Source organism: Numida meleagris, chromosome 3 (genome assembly GCF_002078875.1).
Source record: "Numida meleagris isolate 19003 breed g44 Domestic line chromosome 3, NumMel1.0, whole genome shotgun sequence".
NCBI lineage: Eukaryota > Metazoa > Chordata > Aves > Galliformes > Numididae > Numida > Numida meleagris.
Window position 1 is genome coordinate 7,314,689 of NC_034411.1, and position 24,119 is coordinate 7,338,807.

The following is a 24,119-nucleotide window of genomic DNA, read 5'->3' on the forward strand; positions in this document are numbered from 1 at the left end:
CTGGAAAACAGTTCACTCAGGGGTGGCACAGAGGTCAAACATGATGCTGCATTGTGTGGTGTAAAGGTGCACCAAGCATACTCCCTTACAAGCAGCAGGGTGTTCTTAAAGTGGTAGGAACTGCTGAAGGTACAGGTCAATAACAGCTGGGCACTTATCGAAGGTCAAAAATATTTAGCACACCCCGCTAATGAATCCAGTAATAAGAATAAATTATATCTTTGACACATTGAACAAGACAATTTATGGATGAAGTGCGCGTGACTGTTTGCAAAGTATATATTGACTAGACCTGCACCGTCCTGGAACAGCTTTCAAATGAGACACGCAGCATTCCCAGCATTTCAAGGTGGTCTGTACACTTTTTTCTGTTCCAGTGACTATTCATTTGAGTGCTTTCAGACCCTGCCTACAAGCTGTGGTCCTGTGTATGGTCCAACTGCTTGTTCTTTCTTTTTGCCTGTCTGAGATACCAGTTGAGCATATCTCCAGACCAGCAATGCTTGCTGGTTCATCTCTCCTCTCTAAAAATGTTTTAGGGCCAAGACTGCTGCAGAAACAGAAGAGGCAGCAAAAGCACGGAACAGAGCTGTGACAGGAAGATGGGAAGGGATGAGCTGGTTAGTTATCCATAACCAATTGGAAGGCTTGCTATGAAAATCACCTAGTTCAGCAGTGCAGTTCAGACCCGGGTTACTCAGCAAGAATCCTAGAAGCCCGAAGGTGAATGGATGGAAGACATTTTAGCTGCTCCCTTAGGTTTGTGCCAGGGGAGTTATATCTGGAGACTCTTCTCAGCTGAAGGGCTGACTAGACTAGACAATTTCAGAACATATTTATTTTAAACTAATGGCAGCATGGATCTCAACCTAAACCCTATCTCCAAGGAGAACTTATCCCAGTGAAACTCAAGAGCTTGCCTGCATATTGCAGCATATTGCAGCTCAATATCCTTGAAAAATAGCCTGAGATTCTTAGAGGAAACAGATGAAAAGGTGCAGAGATAGAAGATTTTTACTGCTCAGGGATCTTTTCACCAACTGAGGAGGCATTTTGTGGATGACTCCCCACAGCCAGTAAGAATATAGCAGGGCACCACAGCATCCCTAAACCACAGAACCTAATTTGCATGCAGGTGGAGTAATTTTCTTCACCTTCTTGGTACCACAGCCCAAGAGCACCTTTGGATATTGGTAACACATGCAAACTGCTTGCGTCACAGATAAGCCCAAGAAGAGGAAAGATGAACTGAGGTCCAAGGCTGTGGCTCACGTGAATCAGCCAGCTTCCTCAGAGTTAATAGAGTTCGTCCAGCTGAAGGCTTAGCCTTGTTTATATATTGTTTTACTCCTCAGAAGAGTGAGTGAGGTTGCCATCACAGAAATGCTTTTGGGATTACCTTGCTAATGCAACCTCAATGAACCTTGCTATTCACCTCAGAAGCACATTTGAGTACTGCAGCCCCCAGTAAATCAGAACATGCCAGGATGTCTGTAATTCTTAACTGACGCTTTGTAGTTTTCACTCTTCTCCACCACCACCATTAGAAAAGAAAACAGAGTGGACGCCAATTTCCCTGCTGGTGCAAATGAGTACACTTCCACTGAAACTGAGAAGCTTCAGCCAATTTCAACAAGCTCAAAGCTTGAATCTGGTTGCTGTTTCTGCTCCCGCATACAGCAGTCTTTAGATGCAGCAGAGTTCTTGCAGGACGAGTAACAGCAATCAGTTATCTCTTAAGCAGCTTTAATGGAAAGGTTTCCAGTCCTTGACAGCAGTTCCAATTACCAACAAGTTTTAGTTCAGGCAAAGGAAGGAATAACATGGGCATGCCTTAGCTAAACAACAGCCAAACAAGGATATGCCCAAGCCCTGGAGACCAGGCTTCTGAGTGCCTGTTTCACAATTACGTTTAACCAAGTATCTTTTCAGTGACAGACTTTAACATGAGGAACCTTTTCATTTTTTTTTTATTGCTCAAAACCACAGCTACCACATTAAGACACATTTCTGAGCTTTAAAAAAAGGCCGCTTTCAGCATTCCTAATTTTCACTGTTTATAAGCCATGACTTCACTGAACGATTTTTTTCCTGCATAGTTGAATATGCCCTGTATCTAGAGGGTAATTTTGGCTTTAATCTGCACTAAATGCTAGAATGTCGGACAAGTGAAGCATTTGATGGTGATGATAATGAGTAGCCCATTAAAGGTAATTTTTAAAAAGTTAATGAGCTCTCACTAAGGGACCGACACGTACTGTAATGAAAAATGTTTGCATAAAGAATATAACTTTCTAGCTATTTATTTTACTTTATAGAGAGCCTATAAAACTTTTTAATATGCCTTCAATTAATTCAGCACTTTAAATGACTCTTGAGTTTTATTTTCATTCTTGTTTTGCCATACTAGGATATAGAAATCTCGTTTTCTAAGGAAAGCAACTGATATCCCAATCAATCACTCTTTTACCACCCTATTCTCTATTGAATGTCCAGGGATTCAATTTCCCTCCCTCCCTTAATTAAGGGAACTCAGCAACAAAGTGATTTAGTGATCACGACTCTTGCCATTTCTTTAGCTGTGTGGTCACTGTTAGCCACTATTTGAATTTACCAGCATAAATAAAGCCCTTCTGTGACTAAACAAAGTTAAAGTAGCAATAAATTAAGCCTGCCATGTACACTTGGTTAAACCTTTAGCCAACATAAATACAAGTGGCCTTTTGCTGTGATTTGCATGGTACAATGACATCATACATTTCCAAATAGAACATCAAGACCGCGGCCAAAAAGCTAACACAATTCCCTTACGTGAATCAAATTGCAACAATCTCGAGTTTGTTGCAATGACTGTTCATTTTCTGGCTTCTCCACCCTCTGGTCTCATGTGACCACATTATAAAATATTCTACATGGTGAGCTCAAGTATGCATTTTCTGCATGATTACATTTTGGCAAGGGGACTCCTCATGTTGTCTCTCTCTGCAGGAATGTTTTGAAAGTTACTGAAGTTACTGAAAAGTCAGAATTTATCAGCTCAGTGTCAAATGCAATCTTTCCACGCTGAGCCAAATCCTAGGAGGAACAAAGGCTACGAAGTGTTGCATCCAGAAAGAGACAGAAAAGCAAAAAGAGACACAAAGACTGCCAAATAGGGGCTGTGCTAACCAGAGCTAAATCTAGCTAGGGTAGATGAAAGGAGCAATGATCATTTAGGTGACAAAGCTTTTAGGTTGTGGGGAGGAATAAGGAGCCGTGGGGGGCAAGAGAACTAATGTGCTATGTCAGCTTTTCTGAAGCTAGGCCTAGGCTGTGGTTCTGCCCACATTCTAATCAATCAGTAAGGGGTGTTGGAGTCAATGATCTCTTGAGGTCCCTTCCAACCCCTGCAATTCTGTGATTCTCTAATCAGTGTCTCTACCAGGGAACACAACTACGTTGCAGGACAACCCACAGCCCAGACACACCTGAGGTACTCCAAATCCAAAACCAAAGTGATCCTGGGTCAGAGGCACAGACCTCCCCAAGGCTTCACCCCAAACTCTGCTTCAAAAGAATGACTGCTGCTCCTGAGGGCTTTTGTCCCCTGCAAGGGCAACTGGGACTAGCCAGGAGCAGTATACACAACACAACACAGGGTTCCCTTCTCCACCCATAGAAGAACATGCTCAGGTGACTGCTATCAAGCAGCGCTACTGGTAACTGCTCACAGTAGGGGAAATATTGTTTCCTCTGGTGTTGCTATGAACAGCACTTCCAAAAGCTGGTTGGCAACTCCGTTAGGCTGTAGTACACTTAGGGGTGTTGTTGCTGCCCCTGTTTCTGAGCTAACAAAACCCATCAGCATGTATCTGTGAGCGAGGATTTGTGAGTATCACAGCACTTGTGCTGAGGAGTTCGGAGTCCTTGTGAGCTACTGGAATGGAAGGACAAATAGTCTGCATTTCCTTCTCTTTTCCACCTCAGCACCAACCTGGTTTAATCTAGAACTACAACTTGTAAAGAGTCATGCTCTTTTGCTTGCTCTCTGGTAAAAATTTCCTGCCTAACTAAAGCGAAACAAACATTTCAATGTGGAAAGGAATCAAAGAAGAAATTGTATCATAGATATATTATTGATCCAGAGATAGGGAAAGAACAAAAGATGAGCAAGACCTCTCTGAGCCCATGTGTGTGACAATTTTAAAAGGAGAAAAAATAATAGCTCATCGGTGAAGCCATAAAAAAGGTCAGGAAGAAGCTTTGGCCTCAACCAGCTTTGGGCCAAGCTGTATAATTCTATGTCACTTTTTATTTACATTTTCATCATGAAAGTTGTGTTGAAAGAAAAGCACTAGAAAAATACTGTAGGCTGGTCTTTATAGAAGATTACATTTTTACAGTACTCTAAAAACAAAGAGACAAAGCAAAGTCCTTCACATATTGCCTTATTCTCTACTGTCTCTTTATTCTCTTAAGCCTGTGTTGAGTAATAATTCTTGACTTGCAGATCATGACATATTAAGAATGAAAAAGACTTTACATTCTTTTTTTCTCCTCCCTATCTTTTTATTATTCCTTTTGAAAGATCCGCAAAGGGCTGAAATATCATCGAGGCCTCTCAGAGGCCAATCAGCACAATGCTTATTAAGCACTGCACAGAAGACGTGATCTATTTTTAATTAAGCCATCTTTGAACAATGCAAGGTAAGGAACCTGGCTTTTGAACTGCAAGGCAATCAGTGAATGGATGGCGAGTGAATTAAAAGTAAACAGGAGTAAGAATTCCAAACACGGGGAGGGTTCAGAGGGGATTTAAAAAAAAAAAAAAGGTATTCTTATGAAAAGAAAAAAATGAATATTTTCTTATCATAATTTTGAGGGTGCATTTCATTCCCTATTTTGACTCACTTTTTAAAGACACATCCGGTTGTTTGTAAAAACAATTTGTTAGCAAATACATGGTTCTCCTCTGCCCAGAACATTAGAAACTGCAACATATATACAACACTTACTGATGTTTAAGTATCAATCAGATTGTGTATTATTTGAGCAGAGTATACATTCAAGTCCACTTTACACCGTTATGGAACAGACTAAACAAACCTGACCTCAGGGGTGACCCTCATAGGATCCCAAAAGATTGCAAATGTATAGTAGGCAGTCACCACGAGACTTTTACAGCCTGGTAATGGCATGCAAATGACACTCTGTCTCTGTAACGCAGCCAAATTCTGGGGTTGTATATGAGAGTAATTTCCTGAAGAATTTGGGGAAAATGTGATACTTTTCCTTTTATGTATGAAATTCACAACATCTCGTCCTTTTACTGGAGCGCTACAGGGAGAGCGCTGACAAACTTATTGCCAGGCCGTACTGCTCCCTGTAGCAGCACCTCTCCAAAAGTCTCCCTCTGTAAGTGCGGTGGGCACATTTCCCCAGCACACAGGGAGGGCCCAGTGTGCTGAAACCATTTTCCATGCCCCAGAGCACATCCTCAGCACCGTGCTGAACTATCTGTATGAAGCTGTCCCCTCCAGAGCCCAGCTCCAGGCAGGAGAGTAGGGAGAGTGCTCTGAATTGCTTTGTGGAGGACACATTCTCCCCCTCCAAAGTTCATACAGGATGTAAGGGAACCAGCTATGGTTGGCTCCTTAAAGACAATCAGTGAGAAACCTACTCCTTCCCTCCAGGGCTGCATTTCTTAAAAGAATATACGCAGTGATAAACATTGCTTATCACCAGCGTGGGTCTGATGCCAGTGCAGTGAGTGAAGGTCTAGCTTTGGTTGCTCCATTACTGAGAATTAAGCCAAATTTCACAGCGGCAGCTGCATCTACACATCACAAATGTAACTTCTTGTCCTTGCCTATCATATCCTTCTTGGCACTTTCACCACTGTAGCTGTGTTATTCCAGTTTTGCTTCAAGGCTTTCACTGCAGCTGTGTATACACTAGCCATAAATCAACTTATCTGTTCCTACTGCAGCTCTTAGCAGAGGAAATGAGACAAGGAGGGAGAAGTAAATGCATCTTCCACAAGTCTTTATTCCTCTGTGTACACTGTCTAGCAAAGAGCCAGGATCATGCCAGTGTAACACGGAGGAACCCTGTTGTGGTTCCACCCTGAGCTTTGTGAAACTGCCCCCTCCATTCATGATGAGCAGAATGTCCCCAAAGACCTTGCTCAGTTTTTGTGAGAGCTCACAGATGGACATCTGCTTTGAGACATTCCTATGACCACAAAGACTCAGTAGGGCTTTTTTTTTCCTCACAGCCTGGTCGTAAGACTTCTGCAGTCCATTGGGAACCTCCCTAACATTACCCGTGCCGTTATCAGATCACTACATACCACTGCAGTGTACTCCACACATAGACACAATGTGATCACCAGGATCAAAATCCAAGGGAGAATAAAGCAGCTCCACTCCTTTGTACCATTTTCTCGCAGAGGGCATCTGGCACTCATGTAATTCTCTTTCTTTCACCTGACTTCCTCTGCCATGAGACACTGGCTACTACCTGAAGACAAGATTGCCACAAGGATTTATGCCAGACAATGTTCTAGCTCAATAAGTTGAGATTCCTCTGTTTGTAGAAACAGCATTAAAGGGGAACACTGGGAAACATTAACAAACATGATAAAACTGTTCATTAACACGTGTTGTGTGGGGCACTTAGGTAGATAAGGGGCTTTGTTTGGGAAGTGCATTTATCTTCCTGAAGATACTGGCACGTCAGTTTAACCACAGACACAGGGACTACAGAGAGAAAAAGTGTTGCGCTCTTATGCTTTTTAAGATAATGATCTCCTGTGATATTTTGGCACTTTCAAGACACAATCTAGCAGTTTCCTCCTTTTCCCAGTGCTCCACCGCCTTCTCTTCCCCTCCCAAACCATACTTTTAGTAAACTTTTTTTCCAGTGAAGGCCTTTACAAACCAATGGGTATTTTCCTTTCCTCTGCAATTCCAGCCTCTTCTGGGGAATTAAGTTATGTGTAGTGCGTGAAAATAGGACTATAGGCTGGACCTCTACAAGTTGCTCATTGAAAAACTCATCAGAAGTACGAGGAAGGGAGAAAGAAACTTGGCAGGCCCTTGTGCTTTGCATGCCATACTTTGCTCTTGGTACTTGTGAATGGCAGCTCTGCAGTACCATACACAAGTTGTGCCAGTGCTGTCTCTGCAATTACACAATAACACATTCATCGCTGTAAGCCAAAAAAAAAAAAAAGTTTTTATATGCAGAAAGCTATATCCTGTGTTTTTCATCCAGGTAGTACTGTCTCTGAAATGAAAGGGAAGGAGAAAGAAGAAAAGAGCTCTCATCAGATATGTTAGACATGCAGGTCTATTGGCTACAAAAAAAATTTGATGAGGCCGTGCTTAAAAAGTCCATGAGCTAGATTCCTAGCAAAAGGGATCTCAGGCTGTAGTAGTGAGAAAGTAAAAGAGGGCTCCAGTAGGATAGGATGCCTGGACCTGATCTTGCAATTCTCAGCTGAACCCTGCTTCAAAACACCAACACACATGGGAGTCGAGGAATATAGCCCCATTAAAAATTACTACAAATTACCTGGTATGAAATGCTTACATTATGAAAACAGGGATGATTTTGCATCTGTTAATGAGGATAATGACTAATATATTCAGGCAGCAGACGTGACAGCTGTCTGTATGTTTTTAGGGGCATATATTTTTAGATGCCATTTACCTCTGAACATATTAACTACTACATTCTCCCAAAGTACTCCAAGCCCCCAAAGTTTATGAATGCAGATCGAATTTCTCTCTGAATCTGCATCACCCCGTTGCATCACTCTGCCTTGTTCCGTGGAAGCGTTCACAGATCTGCCACTCAGATCCTCAGCTAAGTGATACGGTAAAGGGAAATGGCTAATGCCAATGCGAAACAAAACACAATTGAAGTCACACACAGAAAGACTGCTTAAATACAACTTCACTGCCTGCTGCTCCATTTTAACTAGTTTAATCGCCTGCTGACCAAGCAGGGCTTATAACTGATAAGGAATATATGTTTGTGCTTTTTGCCCATTTTTCAAAGCCAAAGATTTGCAAGACGAACTCCAATTTTAAGACAAAAGTCACCCCATTAAATCTTAACAGATGTTTCTCAAGTTTAGAAGATTAAGAAAGATTTCAGCATCAAAAATCAAAGAAAATATTCTATGACCTTAAAAAAGGATAAATCGCAAAGCTCTAAACAAACCCGAAGTCCACTTTGACAGCTGCATCTGACTGAATTGATGAGGTGCTATTGATGTTTGGATTAAACTATGCCTCTGTGATCAAGTACTCAAACATGGGATAAAAGAGGAATATATTCTTTAATCCCACCAACTAATTTTGTGTAGGCAGCAGTTGCAGAAAGCAGTGGTTACAGAACAAACGTTGGAAGTGGCTTCACTTTTGCTTATTGACAAAGCTATTTTTATTTCATTAATTCACCAAGTATACTATCAGCGTTTAAACTAACATGGGGAAATCTATATCGGGCACAGTATTCTCTACAAACAAATCACTGAAAATTTCAAAGTCATTAAAGGTAGAATCAATAGGATATGATTCCGAAGGGCTAGGAAGATGCGGTGCTAAAATGTAATAGAAAAATTAGGTATTGATTTCTTTATATAATCTTGATAAAAAAAGTAAACACAGGATATCTCAGTTCTGTTTTTATAGCATCTCTGTTCCAAAAAGGGAAAGGGTTAAGAGACAGCTATGTCACTTGTTAATTACTGTCTTCATTCTCTAACTCTAGAAACTTGCCACCTCCATGAGAAGACTACATAATGCGTGCTTTCCAAAACTCCTAGTGAGGGCTCCAGATGCTCCATTACCAGGAATTCAGATGGGAGAAACTTGAAAACAAAACTGGCCAGCTGGAAGCCTGCACTCTCATCTGACAATATCTGAGAACAAGTTTGGTGATAAATGATAATCAGACCTGTAATGCCAAAACGGTGGCTTTGCATACACTACTGCACACCAGCACACCTGGAGTTCAGACTCATCAAGAGAAGGATGCTGTATGGGAAAGATTCCCAGCCACCTGCAGAAAGCCCACATCGTTTGGTGGAGAAGAAAATCCAGTGTGGAAATAAACTCTCAGAATGAAGAATGTGCAGAAGACAGACACAGTGAGAGGTAAAGATCACCTGTAAAACCATAGAATCACCAAGGTTGGAAAAGACCTCCAAGATCATCCAGTCCAACCGTCCACCTACCACCGATATTTCCCACTAAACCACATCCCTCAGCACAACATCTAAATGTTTCTGGAACACCTCCAGGGACGGTGACCTCACCACCTCCCTGGGCAGCCCGTGCCAGCACCCGACCAAGAAGATTTGGATTACAGTTAAGCTTCCTCACTCATGTATACAAAACCACATCAAAACATTTTTTCACTCGAGGAACTCAGAAACTGTGATTCTAAAGTTATTTACTGGAGAAAAATGTCATTTTAGGGGAATAACTCCCATCAGTAAATATTTAGCGGAAGCACCTTTTCATTAAAAAAAGGGGGGAAAAAGTATTGTGAAGAGTTCAAAGGATGGAGTAAAGGTAGGCAGGCATTCCCAATCAGGGAGGAGAGGAGAGGATGTTCATCCACTGAACTTAGTGGCAAAATGGTTTCAAAAAGGCTGGGAGTTCACCTGTAATTCTTTACTCTTCTACCTCTTTTTGTTACTGCCATTTCTCTTCACAACTTCTCTCTCCATACAGACAGGAACAGATCTGCACGCTCTGTTATTTTAATGTGCAAGCCTGAGAAGAGGAAGAAGAAAGCTTTGTAATTCTGAGGACTGCTTCTGAGAGGAGCCAAGCACTCCCAAGCTGTACTGAACTAAACCATACATTTTGCAGGATTAAGCCCAAAATAACCAAAAGCAGCTGCCTTGCATTCAAAAGGAGCAGCAAAAGTGACATGTGATATCACAAAAATAGAAGAATGAAAAGAATGGATGCTCTCTTCACCTAACTTAAAAACCTAAAAAGGTACATTTTCATCTTTGGGAGAGTCTAGGCTCTGTAGCACTTCTTCAGGTAGAGTTTCATAAACATTTCAGGAGAAGAACAGATGTAAAAGGAGCTTTGCATTGATATCTGTTTGGTCTATTTTTACACTCGCTTGTTCTTGAAGGATACAAAACCACGTAATAATATGACTGCAAAACATCAGATGAGAAATCGTATGTGGTAATAACATGTCTGTGCATTAATGGCGTATCGTGTTTCTGCTTTGTAGAAAATACATGTAATTTTGACAAAAAGCTTGAGTCTACTGCTGTGTTTTTTTTTTAAATTGTTTATTTTTATTATTTTTAGCTGGATAAAATCTTTGCATTTTTTTTTCAAACTGTTTCAAACTCCAAAATATATCCGCTTATGCTTTCAGAATCATGAATATGAAACCAAGCAACAGGACTGGTTATGATTTATATAGTTGGTCTGCGGCTGTTATGCAAAGATGGATTTTACCATTACAATGATACTTATGTAATTCTGACAGTTTTCCTTGTGTTGCTAGGGAATTCTGTAAACAAACCAAATAAAACCGCAGCGTACTTCAATAGCAGTGACAAAATTTTGTAGCCACAATGCTGAGAATATAGTCTAATTATTCTATAAACACGCTTTGATTTGTTTACTTCAGTGTCAAATTAACTTCAAATATGTAACAACAGTCACTGATTTGATATGGTATACAATACTGCCAGTGACTGCTTTCATTGTAGTGTGTGTAAATCTATCTCTTTTTAAAATCAACTCATTTCTGAAAGCGTCTCTGCCATACATTGTGAATACTAAACAGGGAAACACATGTGCAACTTATTTGAAAGAAAATTATTTCCAACGAATTTTGCTATGATCCAGCATATTTTTGCTCCGCTTTATTTTTCCTTTTGCACAGTAGAAGGGATAATTTTTAGGAAGATTAATAACTCATGACTTAGAGAAACAAATTATAATCTCGCTGGGAAAAAATGAGCCAGACTAACCTCATCTCCATCCTCGCAGTTGCCCTGAATCAGTAGATTGTGCTACTTAAAAGAAAGAAAGAACTCTGACCACTTTAACCAATATAGACAACTGGGACAAAATCAAACTTTGGAGCAGTTGGAAAGTACAGGGATCCTGGAGAGATGCACAGAAGAAACAAATGATTACACTCTGTTTTTCATTTCCTACTGTTTTTAACTGAACAGCAAGCTAGGGAAATCATCAATGGCTTACAAAAAGATTTGTGTGGGGGGCCTTGTTCTTTTCAGGGATTTTTGTGCGAGGTGTGGAGGGTTTGCTGCCTGCCATGACCATCAGTGGTAGTAAGTAACAGACTCAGTGATGGCAACCACTGCTCTGCACAAATGACTTTGAAGTGGCTTGTGATACGCGCACCACAGCTTGGAAACCCCTGGCTTATGCCATAAAGCACCTTTCACAAAGTGGCATCTCCAAATGATTTACAACCTGCACGCACTACGTACAAGCCAGAAGCTCACCCACTGAAATGAGGACAGCCTAGGAGAGAGTGAGACCACCAAATGGCATTTGTAAAACGAAGTAAGAGAATGCAGCAGGAAAAGAAATAATGTTAGTCCCACTCCCTGCCAACACCAGCTGTTTCTGCCCATTTGCTCACATCGTGATGAGAAATGTGACAATATCCAGCAGATGAATTTCCTTTTCAGAAAGCAAGGAGTTAAAGTCTTGTGCCAGGGAAATCTGTTGTTTTATAAAGTAGAGCAAATAAGGCAAGAACGGGGACCTGGGATCTGACCAGGATTCACAAGAACTCCCCGAGGAGTGCCAAACTGCAACAAAAAAGGTCCCAGAAACAAGAAAGGGTTAAAAATCTCAGTAATGGGAGATGTCATTCCTGTCCAGGTGATCTCAGAACTGGACTAGCAAATTTTCTCCCCGTGGTAAGTTTTGTGTTTTCATAAGGCAATAATCCACACTTGATCTTCGTCTGGAGACCAACCACCCCTTCGTTTCCCTCTGGAAAAAGCAAGACCTCCAGTCAGATGGAAATGATGAACCTCAGTTTTCCAAGCTTCACCAGAACAGGCCTTCAGCTGGTCATTTTCATCTAGATCTGTGTGAGACTAGATTTAAGAGAGATGCATACATTCCTTCCACTGCCTTCTACTGTGGAGGGATTGATCGTATCCCAACTTATTTACACAAGCTATCTGCTGCGACAAAAACATTTCTCTTGCAGCAACTCAAGTATCAAAACATTGCAGAAAGTCAGCGGAAATCTTGGGGATCCTACAGGCATATCATCCACCTCATCACTGGGGATCCTCAGAACAAACAAAGCAGATGCTTCTTTGGCAATATTTAGATATGGAAGGAACAACTTGCTGTAATTCAGGAAAATGGTCATTCAGGCTCTACAGCTGGCAACAGCACTGTACCAGCATCCTTTATGGATCTGTCATGAAAATGATAATAAATAAAAGAACTGTAGGGTAAAATGATCACAGGGACAAGATGTAAAAAAGCTACATAAAGCAGTGTTGCATTTCCTCTGCCTCCCCAATGCACACAGATAGCAGGACTTCTCAGATTGTCCTTTGGTCTCTACATAAGGTCTTGCTGATTTGTCTCACTTCTGTTCTGCAGAACACCTAAGGAATCCTTGACCTCACAGAAGTCCCTGTAACCAGGTACTGTGAAAAGGTCTTGGTCCCAGGACACTAACGTGCACACAGCATGATCGGCTTGGCTCTACAGCAAACTCCAGTGTTCCCAGCAGTGCACCTCAAAAGGCACTGAACAAGGACCTGCCTTTTAAAAGACAGGATCCTGCCCTTTAAAACACTAAAATCTCCAAGAAGAAAATACTGGATTTACTGTCATTAGGCTGAAATAATCTAGGGGCTCAGTGAGAGCTTGGAGTTTTTATACTTGTAAGGTAGAAATTGTGGAAATTAACAATGAAGTTGTGGAAATTAGAGGTTATTATTACAAAGCCTCTATTTAAGGGATAATGTTCTTGGCAGAGAAGTATACAAGGCAATAAATTGCCTTAATAGGTGATTACATTCCCAAAGAAAAACTGCACTGAAGGCTAAATAAGTAACCACAAATACCATTATACAACAAGCAAAGGATAAAAGCCATGAGAATATGCTTTCTAAAAATATTTTGTACTCGCACATTACCTTCCTCCATTTTTAGTGCATCTAAGAGTCATCCTTCTTAGTATTTCCATATTTACCCAAGTAGTGCAGTCTGGAGTCTAAAGGAATTCAACTCGGAGGTGAGCCTTGGACACCTGATCTGCCTGAAACCCATTTGTAAGGACATACAAATGGTCTGTAGATCACATGCATGAGTAGGGGAAAGCGTCAAGCTTCTCAGAAGGTTCCAATATAGTTCTGCACTTTCACAAGCGGAAGAAAAGAGTAAGAGATCAAGGGACCATCCTCACAGAAAGCTGTTGTCCAGCCCTCTGGAGGCACTTGTACAGATAACACCTACCTCCAGGACAGGGCCCGAGGACATCCCTCTGGATGACTGCAGTGTAGAGAGCAGAAAAACACTCCTCCCACTTATTCAGGGTGAATTTCTTTCAAAAGAAATCACTCTTCCAGCACACAACCCGTGTGGCTAGTTGAAGCAAAGCATACCAAGAAATACAGCAAGGGCTCTGTCTTCATTTTCCTGTACTTCGTGCTTTGCATCTTGGGGCTCTGATGACTCCAAGTATTCCAAGCCTGCTAACAAGGATTCCCTTTTCTTCTTTATTACATATGGCTGAACAATTGTAACTGTTTCACCAGCTATGAGCCTCATTGCCATTATTCCTGCCTCTGTCACGTCAGTATAAGCTTGCTGTATGTGTATGGAGCACGCACCAACCCCAGGCTACACTTAAACCCACTTAGAAATGGGAGCAGAATGCAACATGCTATTGTTACAGACAAGCTCTCAAAAAATGATTCTCCTGCTACAATTTGCACTGGCTGCCAGTTAGTTTTCAAGAGAGGGAGGTATCATGATTTTGCCCTATAAAACCACACTTAGCTTCCTGAGCTTGGTGACCTACCTAGCTATTACTCATTTTCTAGAAAAGGAGGGCACATTGGAGCCTCTGGAAAGACCAGCTTCAGCTCAGGAATTCTAAGTTCTCTGGGCAATTTCTACAAGTAACAGGGGGAGAGCAATTCCTCCGATGAACTGGTGAAAATTCTCATTTTCTGGAGTAGAAGCCTGAAATGAGGATCTGCCACTGTCTCCAGAGTTCAGGTTCCCTACACTGGGATTTCCCCCTGTGAACACACTTGCCACTCTCAGCGAGTACCAGGGCTGTGGACACAAACGTTCCCCAGATCTATTACCCTTCCTCTAGCTCATTTAAGCTGAGACCTTTGAATCTGTGAGCATGCTCCAAAGTTTCCCTGTACCTGTACCAACTAAGGACAGGATTTGAGAGCCCAAATATTGTTCTTCAAAAACTCATGAGTCAGGACTCGTAGATCTGTGGATTTGTAGGTGATCTGAAATGCCTGTAAGTTATTTAGAGTGCAATGAACTTTAAAGAGCCTGATTCTGCAGTTTTATTGACCTTGCTGTAAATGTCCTGGTGTTTGCACCCCTGCTTTTCATAATGGGCCTGTTAAAATACCTAATTTTTCATCTTTTAGTCTGTCTGATTTCTTACTTCGAAATGTGAAACATAAACCAATGTTGTGTTTCCCTTAGCAGACTGGAAGTATTCACTGGGCACAAGCACAGCATAGTAACTGCTGCACAAGAACAGCTCTGTGGCTAGCTTAGGCTTTATAACTCCTAGTGGTACCTCCAAAACCTTCCACATCTAACAGGCAAAGCTATGGCTCCAAAAGGTAAATTGAAACTTGACCATCTGTTCCTCTGGGAACCTTTCATTCTTTGACTGCTCTAGATATCAAAGGACCAACATTAATCGATTAAATTCTCCCTGCCTTGCAGAGGAAATCCCAATACAAGGCAGCTGTCCGAGATGGATGAGGGCTAGTTAGCAGTTGGAATTGAAGTCCTGGAGATCAGCGTTTATTTCCACATACTGCACAAATTTCCTGTGCAGTCTTGGGCTGGTTACTTGATCGCCCTGTGACCTGGGCCTATGCCTGTTACAGTCAGGTTAGCATTGCTACATTCTTCCAGCATGCTTCATGTGAGAATGCCCAGGTTGGGAAGGCAGGGCTCAGCATGTTTTTCATGACAGCACAAACTCCATCACATCTGCAGCGAGCGCTCCCTTCCTGAGCTGACTGTACCACCTGGAGGCATTCTGACCACCCAGTGTCTCTTACTCACTTGTCTGAAGTCCAACCCATACTTATATATCTACTGGCAAAAAGGCTCATCATGTAAACTCTCCTCAGGTCTGCATTCAGCAAAGTTGCTTAGCTTTAAGATAGTTAGTTCATGTGACTTCCACTAACTACCTCTGACCGTTTGAGCCTTGCTTTCCTGTTCCACTGTGAGCTCAAAACAACTGTTCTCACCTCTCTTCTTCTCTCTTTCCCCCATAACAACATCCAGTTTCTCATATCTGCTGCCAGACCCACCTTGCCTCCAAGCCTCATCCTCAGCACATGCACGTGTGCATTCAGCCTCCCTGCTCAGTAGCTATCTCAATTCAGCCATGCTCCAAACCCGAAAACACGTTGGCAAGGCAAGCTTCCAGTCTCACTGGTCTGTGCCATCCAAAGAGTCCTTGGATAGGAACAGCATGAAAGTCCCCTGGACATGGAAGGAGAAAAGACACGAATTGCAAACTGCCTCATTCCTTAAAGTATTTTCTGTGTCCTCTCAGGGGGTGACATCACCCTGCTAACGGTGGCCTCCTCTCATGCTTTCAGAGAAGTTTGATTCCTTTTCAGGTATCATTTGCAAACCCGGTAATCCATCATTGTTTGACACTGGTTAACAATCATTTGATCATTGGTTAACAATCTCAGTTTAAAGCAACCCATCTGGTTTTACCTTTAACGGATTACGGGCAACACATGTGATCTCTTTTGCAGGCAGAGTTATAACACTGGGAAAAAAACATCTGGATAATTTTCAGCTCTCACAGCTGCTTGCAAAGCCGTGGACATGACAGCAACAGTATTATGTGAGCAACACTCCCACTGCAAGGGTTGGTGTTGGTCCCTTTGCAATAAGCGACGATTTTTACCTATGAATGTGTTTCCAGATCCTAGCACCTGGATCAGATGGGCCTCTATTACCTTAGAACTGAAAGGCATCAAAGCCCAATTCAGAGCAGACCTATTTGAAGGAAGACCTGCAGAACAACCTGAGAGCAATATAAGGCGCTCAGACGTTTTTTCTTTTCACTTCTTCTCTGAGTACTTTTACATCATGCCTACTTATCACAACAGCCTACAGAAAAAGAATATGCTCTGGTGAGTAATCCTAATGGAAGGCATTTTGCCTTGTCTTTTTAGTATCTAACACAAGAACAACTGCAACTTTTTTCCAAAGCCTTTTTTTTTCCCCTCAGTGGAGTCTTCTTTCTGTACCTTCTCACACTTCTGTATGTGTAAGACAAATACCAGCTGCGTTGCCAGCTCTGCTGTCAGCATTAGCCACAAGAACAAAAGTCTGGGGATTTCTAGCACATGCATTTGGTGTGTCAGACAATTCATGGAGTGCTGCAAACCCCCAGGGAAGGCTCTGGATTTGTGTATATTGGCCATAAGCAAACACATTTCTTCTGGATTCCTCCATGCTCACGGGAGCCTTGTGCCACTCACTTGTCCATGTGAGCCGAGCAAACTGGCTTTCATGCATCTGCTGCATTGGTTTCCATCTCTGCAGAAAGTCAGCCCGAGGAAATATAGATAAGTAGATTTCAGTTTCGTTCTTTTTTCTTTCCTTTTTTTCTTTTTTTTCCTAAGACCAGATACACTTGGGGCACAGTGTAAGCAGAAATATGGAGTGGAAGCCTCTGTTTAAAATATTAATCCTTCTGCCCTGGCAATGAAGTTTCCCTGTCTCCCTCCTCACTTTGTTCTGACCTCTTCCACCATAGCCAGCATGCTTCACTGCTACAAGCGCACTGGATTGTAACATACGGTCCAAATCAGCTGGTACCAGAAAAAAAGGGGCGCAGAGAAAAAGGCACAGAAAATACCCACTGTGTTGTTGGGAAAATCACTGCAAATGATTGTCTTGAGACTTGGAGGGGAAAAAAAGCCCACTACCACAACTAGCAGGTAAGGATTTCTATTTCTGCACCTTCAGTAGAGCAATTTGTAGTTGACAGGATCTGACAAGCAACCCACTAGAAATAAAATTATCTCCACAGATGAGCTTCAAACCCATGGGATCATCAAGGCACAGGATGGGGGAAAGTGCGTAGGGGCAGGGGAACAGCGTGAAGTCCTCTGCTCAATGAAGAGCAGTCAGATGTAATAAATATCAGCAGCAGCTGCGCATGGGCAAAGCATCCTGCCAAGGTAAAACAGGGGTTAAAGTGTGTTCTTAATGCAGCATGTTCTTAATTTCTGCAAGAGCATTGCAGACTGTGCTGTTCCACTGCTGATATACCTGGGCATACAGCAGTGCTGATTTTTCCATTGGTGCAAAATGAGATCTGGTGCAACACCGAGATACTGATCTCCCTCAAACAGAGAAATTCACCTTGGCTTTCTTTCCCCACTGCAGACTGGATTTTTCAGTAGATCCAATTTACTAAAGTGCATGGCATGTAGCACACTTCCTCTGAGTTGCCAAGTTTTCTGACAAACTTTCTTGCCAACACATATGTGAAAGACTAAAGACTCGGCTGAAGAGATGGGACTCAGTATCTGAGCAAACTACTCATTGAACTTCTGTGCAAACTAAAAGAGCCAGAAGCCAGGCTGAGGTGTAGAATAGGCTCAGTGGGTTCTGCCACTGTCTGGAAAGGAAGATGCTGTATTTGCCCATAAGGTGATAGAAATCTCCTCCTTGGTGTGTAATTCTACAAGGTGGAAGGGAGGCAGAAGCCTGTTCCTCTAATTCATGGCAGGAAACAGCTTTCCACATGCATGTCCAGTTCAACAGCTAATAACTGAAACACCGCATAGAACATCAGAAGTCAAATAACCTCAAGCTGTCTCAGAGAGAAGAAAACAGCAAAGAAAAGAGATGCGTATTAATTCTAGATTGCTATGCTATAGGGAGAACCCATGTTTCTTTCATATTCACCTTTTCTGACTGTACATCACGAAAGGACTCTGTCTTTCAGAACAGAGTACTGAAGAGAAAACAACTCTTGATATTGCTTCCTTCTGAGGCCTGAAGGGAACTATAACCCAGAGTATCACAGACAAAAAGGAAGGAGTTAAACGGGCATAAGCAAAGTGAGGGGTAAGGAGTGGGGAGAACCTTTCGTCCTTTATTTACAAGGAAGAAGCACAACTTAAATGCCCCTGCATGGTGACATTGACATAGACACCATCAATGGAGATACAGAGATATCGACGCAAAGGCAGCCCAGAGGTGTGCTACCTCTTTTTAAATAGTTCCTTAGGAGACAGCAGATGTGTAACAGAGGACTTGGCTCAGCTGCCTACAGTAGGAACATTAAATGGCTTTGCGACACAGTAAAACACACACAGAGCTAAAAGTAAGTTGGAAGACAGGAACAAAATTTTGGGTCAGTAAATAAGAGGGCCCCTGTGCCTGGCAGGAAGAAGGAAGCATTAAGCTCAGCCAGGAGCTTGGAAACACCATCAGCGAGCCCATGCTAGAAGCAGGCTGTTTTGCAGGTGACATTCTCTCAGTTGTGAACCTACCTGCCGATTCTGCAAACACATTAATAAAAGCAGACCAAGACAATTTAATAAGCTCACTCCTGCTGCCAATTCCTTTTCCTTCTTTAAAAGAAATAACCCGTCCCTCTGGTTCCAGTCTGCTAGCCATCTGGCATACAGCCCAAGAGGGGCTCGGCTCTCTAGCCCTGAAAGGCAAGAGGTGAAATCCAGTCCTCGCTTAATACCAACAGTGTAAAGCCAATTTAAAAGTCTTTAAAAATCTATCTTTGATCGAAGGGAAGATGTTGTTTAATTGAAAAGTCTCCTTTCCTGGAGCAGCTGGATTTTCCTCAAGCTGCAGCCACTTCAAAAGGATTCCCAGTAATGTCAGAGCTTCTTAGGTTTAAACTGTCAGCATCGGAAGGGCTGCTACAGGCTTTCGTCTCCTGCAGGTTCCTAAAGACTTCTGGTGTATAAAGATCCATTTTAAATAATATAATGCTTCAAAAATACAGCAACAAGGGGAAATGCTAAGAAAAAGATTCCTTCCAAACAGAAAGTTGTAATAGAAAGTTACGCTGAGGACTGATTTCTTTACAGTATGTTTTTAATAATAATACTTTTATTTCTTGTTCCTTAATTTGCACAACATGTAAACGGTAATGAGGTATCCATTGCTGTACGCATATAGAAATGTGTTCTGGAATTTCTGCTTTCCTTCAGATGCATGGCATTTAAATGCAGATGGAAAATGCACTTAGGCAGGCATTATTATTCAATAAAGTGTGCCCTGTCATGTCTCATCATGCTTGACTAAAACTTTGTAGCTCTGGCACAGCTGGCATAAAAATAGAGATGTGCCGGTATCTGGATGGAGACATAACATCTTCTTCCATGGAGAGAAGACAGCAGCTTCACCAACCTGATGTCCTATTCAAACCCCACAGGGCTTTGTCAAAATTTCAGAGCCACCCTCTGCACCTTAACTCTAGTGACCCAAATGAGTGAAGATTTGCCATTTCTGTAAACGTGGCAATAGGCAAATGGCTTTAAAAATAATTCCTCCCATCAGACAATGGCGAGGTCTGTTCAGAACTGAAGTAGATGAACAGAGACTCACCTATGTTCTCAAAGCCCTGGGCTACACAGGCTAGGACAAGAGGTTTGAGACCATTTCTCTGTTGGACTGGGAAGAGCTGTGATCCATAGTGTGCAAAATATCAGGCAGGATCAATCTCCTTGTTGTCTCAGCAATCTGTTGGAATGACACAGACCACATTCGGCCAACCTGAATTCTACTGCACCTCCATGCCTTGCCTTTCCTGCACGTTGGTTCCACGAGCCTTTCTGTTCAGCAAGTCACATAAACTTTGCAGCTGTCCTTCCCTGGACCTGTATCTTTAGAGGAGAACCTCATCCTCATGCTTCTTTGTGCTTAAATTCCTCACTTTCACAGGGAGAGCCATGGGACTTCAAAGGGTGCATGTGAGGGCAAACAGGGCTGCTCAGAGACTGTGGGAATGGAAGTCGTAAAGCGTGACACTGCTAAACACGTGACAGGGAAATCTCCTAAAGCACATGCACTTATTTAATAACAACTGATCTTTGGGTTCCCTGTGTATGAGTACATGTAAGGTATTTGCTATCAGATCACACAGTGTTAGTCACAGTTAGACCAGCACCTAGAGTGGCTTCTTTTCTAAATGCTCATATTTGCTGTCTGTAAATTTAGGAGTAAGGGAAAAGGGGTTTGATTAGACAATTAAAAGCTTAATTCATTACCAATTACTTATATCACTCTGCTATCCCTACCAAGTCAAATCTATCCCTGGTGTAATTCTATTAAGTTTCTGGAGTTGCAACAGGGACAACTTTGGCTCAATGTCTTAATGTTTTTGGGTGTTTTTTTTTTATTTGATACTCAGGGCTGTATTTATATCCAAAGCAATGTGTCTCTTATTACAAACATAAGTCTTTGTAATGGCATACACCCTGAATGCATAGGACATTTCACCCATAAAAAATAACCAAGGTCTCATCCAGCCTCTGTCGAAATCATCTACAAAATTCCCATAATTTCTAATGGCAACAGAATCGGGCCCCAACTTTTCTGCCCTTAGAGGGGAGAGTTGCATTACGAGTTAGTGGTAATATCCCCATATTGATGAGTCACTCACTTTGCAGTACATAACGTTTTATGAAGTAGAGAATCACTTTCCCTTAGCAATTACAATTTTGAGACAGAATCTCAGACACCAGCTAGCTCCTTTGTTTCCCAGCCCGCTCTTGTGTGGCATTACAGCCATTCTTAACATGCCTGCCTGGTTATTTGCTAGGGTAAAAAATTTGTGAACCGCGATCACTGTGGTAAGAAGAGATCCCAGCTGGATATTAAAATATGGGTTACGGTTTCATTGAGTGAGGGGATTCCTTAAAACTTCTCACCCCATTTCTTCAGCTCCTTGGTTAGGAGCCTGTCAGTAAGTACAAGAATATCCACCTCTGAAGCACATTATCCCCTACTGGAAGGAGTCCCCTTTACCCCTTTGCAGCATTCAGTATGATGACAGAAGCTTATAATGTATGTAATGATATGAGCAAGTGCAACTACCACAGAAACCTTTAAAAACCATTTTGTTACTTTAGCATTGATAGAAATGTAGAAATCCTTTCCACTCCATTTAGAAATTTGGCAAACAGATACCAAAATCCTCACATCTCACAGTCAAAACTGCTAAGATCTACTGTGAGCTCCTCTGTGTACGGAAGCATTGCAACAAATGGAATTTGTGCTCTGTCAAAGGGAAAAGTATATATTTGTGGGTATGGTTCAGCTTTGGTTGGTGAAATGGGAAGATTTAATAATTTGGGATGAGACTTCCATGCTACACCTCTGTTTAAAAAAAAAAAAGCATACAAATGGACAGGGCATCAAATGGCATTTGATAGACAGAGGCAAGGATTGGGGGACGGCTGCGCTCTTTTCAACTCAGGAAACCTTTTACAGGACTCAAGGAAAGCATTAGCTTGGCCACTTGCTCTCTCTAGTGGGCAGAATGCAGAATGACCTGAGTCTTCAGCAGCATGCACATTTCAAACGTTTCTAAAGAGGAAGCGCTTTTAGAAAAGAAACAGACTACAAGATATAAACGGAGATCATTAAATACTTGATCTGCCACTCAAAGCTTTGTCATGTCATCATTACACTGGGGAGACAAGACTGGAGTATCCCATTTTCCTCCAACAAACCTCTTCAAGCTTCTAATCGAGTTCCCTTCTTCAATTCCTGACATGGTCAAAGTGTCTTTGAGGCACACAGTCAATGCGCAGAATGACTTTAGAGAGAGAAAATGTATGGTTCAAACAATGAAGATCCCAGACCGGTTAGTTTTAACACAGCATGTTTAACGTGGAGTAGGATCTGATCTAAGTCCAAGGAAGCAAAAATGATGCTCCCAGAAATTACACTGCTACAGACTGTAAAAATAAATTCTTTTTTCAAAGGTAAATGAAATTACTACAACCCAACAGAGCCTTGTCAGTTAGGCTCTCTGGACTAAGGTATCAGCTTCCTTTTCCACTATAGCTTCTACCATTACGATGCTCTGATTGCCCAGCAGCACCAGAAATCCTTTTCTAAAATTTTGGGAGGAAAGGCCGTGGGTCTTTCAGTCATGTTTTACTAGAACCAGAAAAGTAAATGTCTTAAAGGTAAAGAAGAAATAGGAGTTCTTGGTAAGAGTTTAAAACAAGTGGAAAATAGGTGTAAATTAAACAAGGACTTACTTCTTAACAGCAGTGGAAAAGACAGTGCGAAGGTTTTTCATTTGACTAGAACACTTTCATTCTGGGTGATTCTTTAATCCAGACATTGAGGTTGCAAGGCACTACCTCGGTCTATTGTTTAATGACATTTATAACTCTATAATAGTATTTTGCAAAAATTACCTCGGGCTTAACCTTTTTTAACTATGGAACAGACAATACAGTGATGTCATGAATGCAAAGTTAGTAATTTATAATCTGTCATTTGGCTTTAAATTAGTGTTTTTCTCCAGACAATAGGCATGATGAATATAAGCACAAATGAACCATGAATCTCTTCAATTATCCTTATTTAGATTCACTTTCATATGAATTTTCATTTGATTCTAACCACAATCTCTTTACCATGAATCAAAGGCAGACCTGTCTTGCAGCAACATGTCTACTTAATATAATGAAGAAACACCTACAGCCATTAAAAATATTGTCTCCATGTTCCAAGGTTCTTTCATAGCAGCTCTGACTCGCGTTGGAGGCAGTGTTCTGGAGTGTGCAACATTGTTTCCCATTCTCTAGCATCAGACTGCTACTATTAACTACTGCAATTACACAGTAACCACATTAAAAGCCATATAAACAATCTTTTACCTTTGATACTAATTCCAGGTAGCCTGTGATGAAGAAGTACAAGATCTTTCTAGCGCTAGGAACTCAGCTCTTCTGGCATTCACCATCCTCCTCTTGCCATGACAATACTGAAACAGGCTGGCACTATGAAAACAGTCTATGTTGCCTCACTTGGACTGAAGCCCAAGGCCTGAGAGATTCCAGATCTGGCATTTCAGTTGAAGCAGATCCTCGGAGGGACAACATGGGCCATAATTGTAATAATAAAGATGCACAGCTTCAGCTGCTCCACTCTAGTCCACAGCACTCCCTGAATGTGGCAAGCAGGTCCAGGCTCCAGCGGAAACCTTGCACTGTCTGGTTCATGCACACTTTCGAGTTGTGAACCATACATCTGCACTGGGATTCCCATGCTGCTCATGACACCCTGAGTCCCTTTTTCTGAACATCGTAGTCTCAGCTGAGGTCACGACCCCTGGTGAGAGTAAGCAAATGCATCCTAACTCCCTAAGAGGCTCCAAGAGACTCCTGCCATGCCCTCTGCTGGGAACCACTGATTTAAAGCCCCACATAAAGCCCTAGAGTCATAGGGTACAAAAACTGTGCTATGACTCCTTTATGTTGCTTCTCCCTCACCTGCTTGTCTTGTGCTACCATAGCAGGTTTTAACCTGTTTTCCTAACCTCTGTGGCACACAGTCGATCAGCTTCAGCCCACTTGCCAAGGTGATCCTTTTCACCCGTGGGCCCTCCTGCTCCTCTCTCCTAACACTCTCCTTTTGTAAGCTAGCAGAATAGGCAGAAGGCAAGGAGATAATCAGGCAGCCGATGTGGTCTGAATACAAGTCTCGTTATCTCTTTATGCATTCTCTCCTCAAATTGTATGACCTGCATTTCAGGCACCCTTGGGCTTGGGATTTACATTTTTAATATTGGGGGCTTGTGACGCTGTCCTCTTGTTGGTTAATTGGTAT

General features: G+C 42.0%; 1 long non-coding RNA gene across 2 annotated transcripts; it reads left to right on the forward strand.

Annotated features, from left to right (window-relative positions):
• LOC110396360 lies at positions 16,047 to 20,516 on the forward strand. 2 transcript variants are annotated; one of them, XR_002436938.1, is made up of 4 exons: positions 16,047 to 16,125; positions 16,207 to 16,417; positions 17,047 to 17,230; positions 17,303 to 20,516. It is a non-coding gene; the product is annotated as an uncharacterized LOC110396360 (long non-coding RNA). The 2 variants fall into 2 exon arrangements; XR_002436937.1 differs by having other exon boundaries at positions 17,323 to 20,516.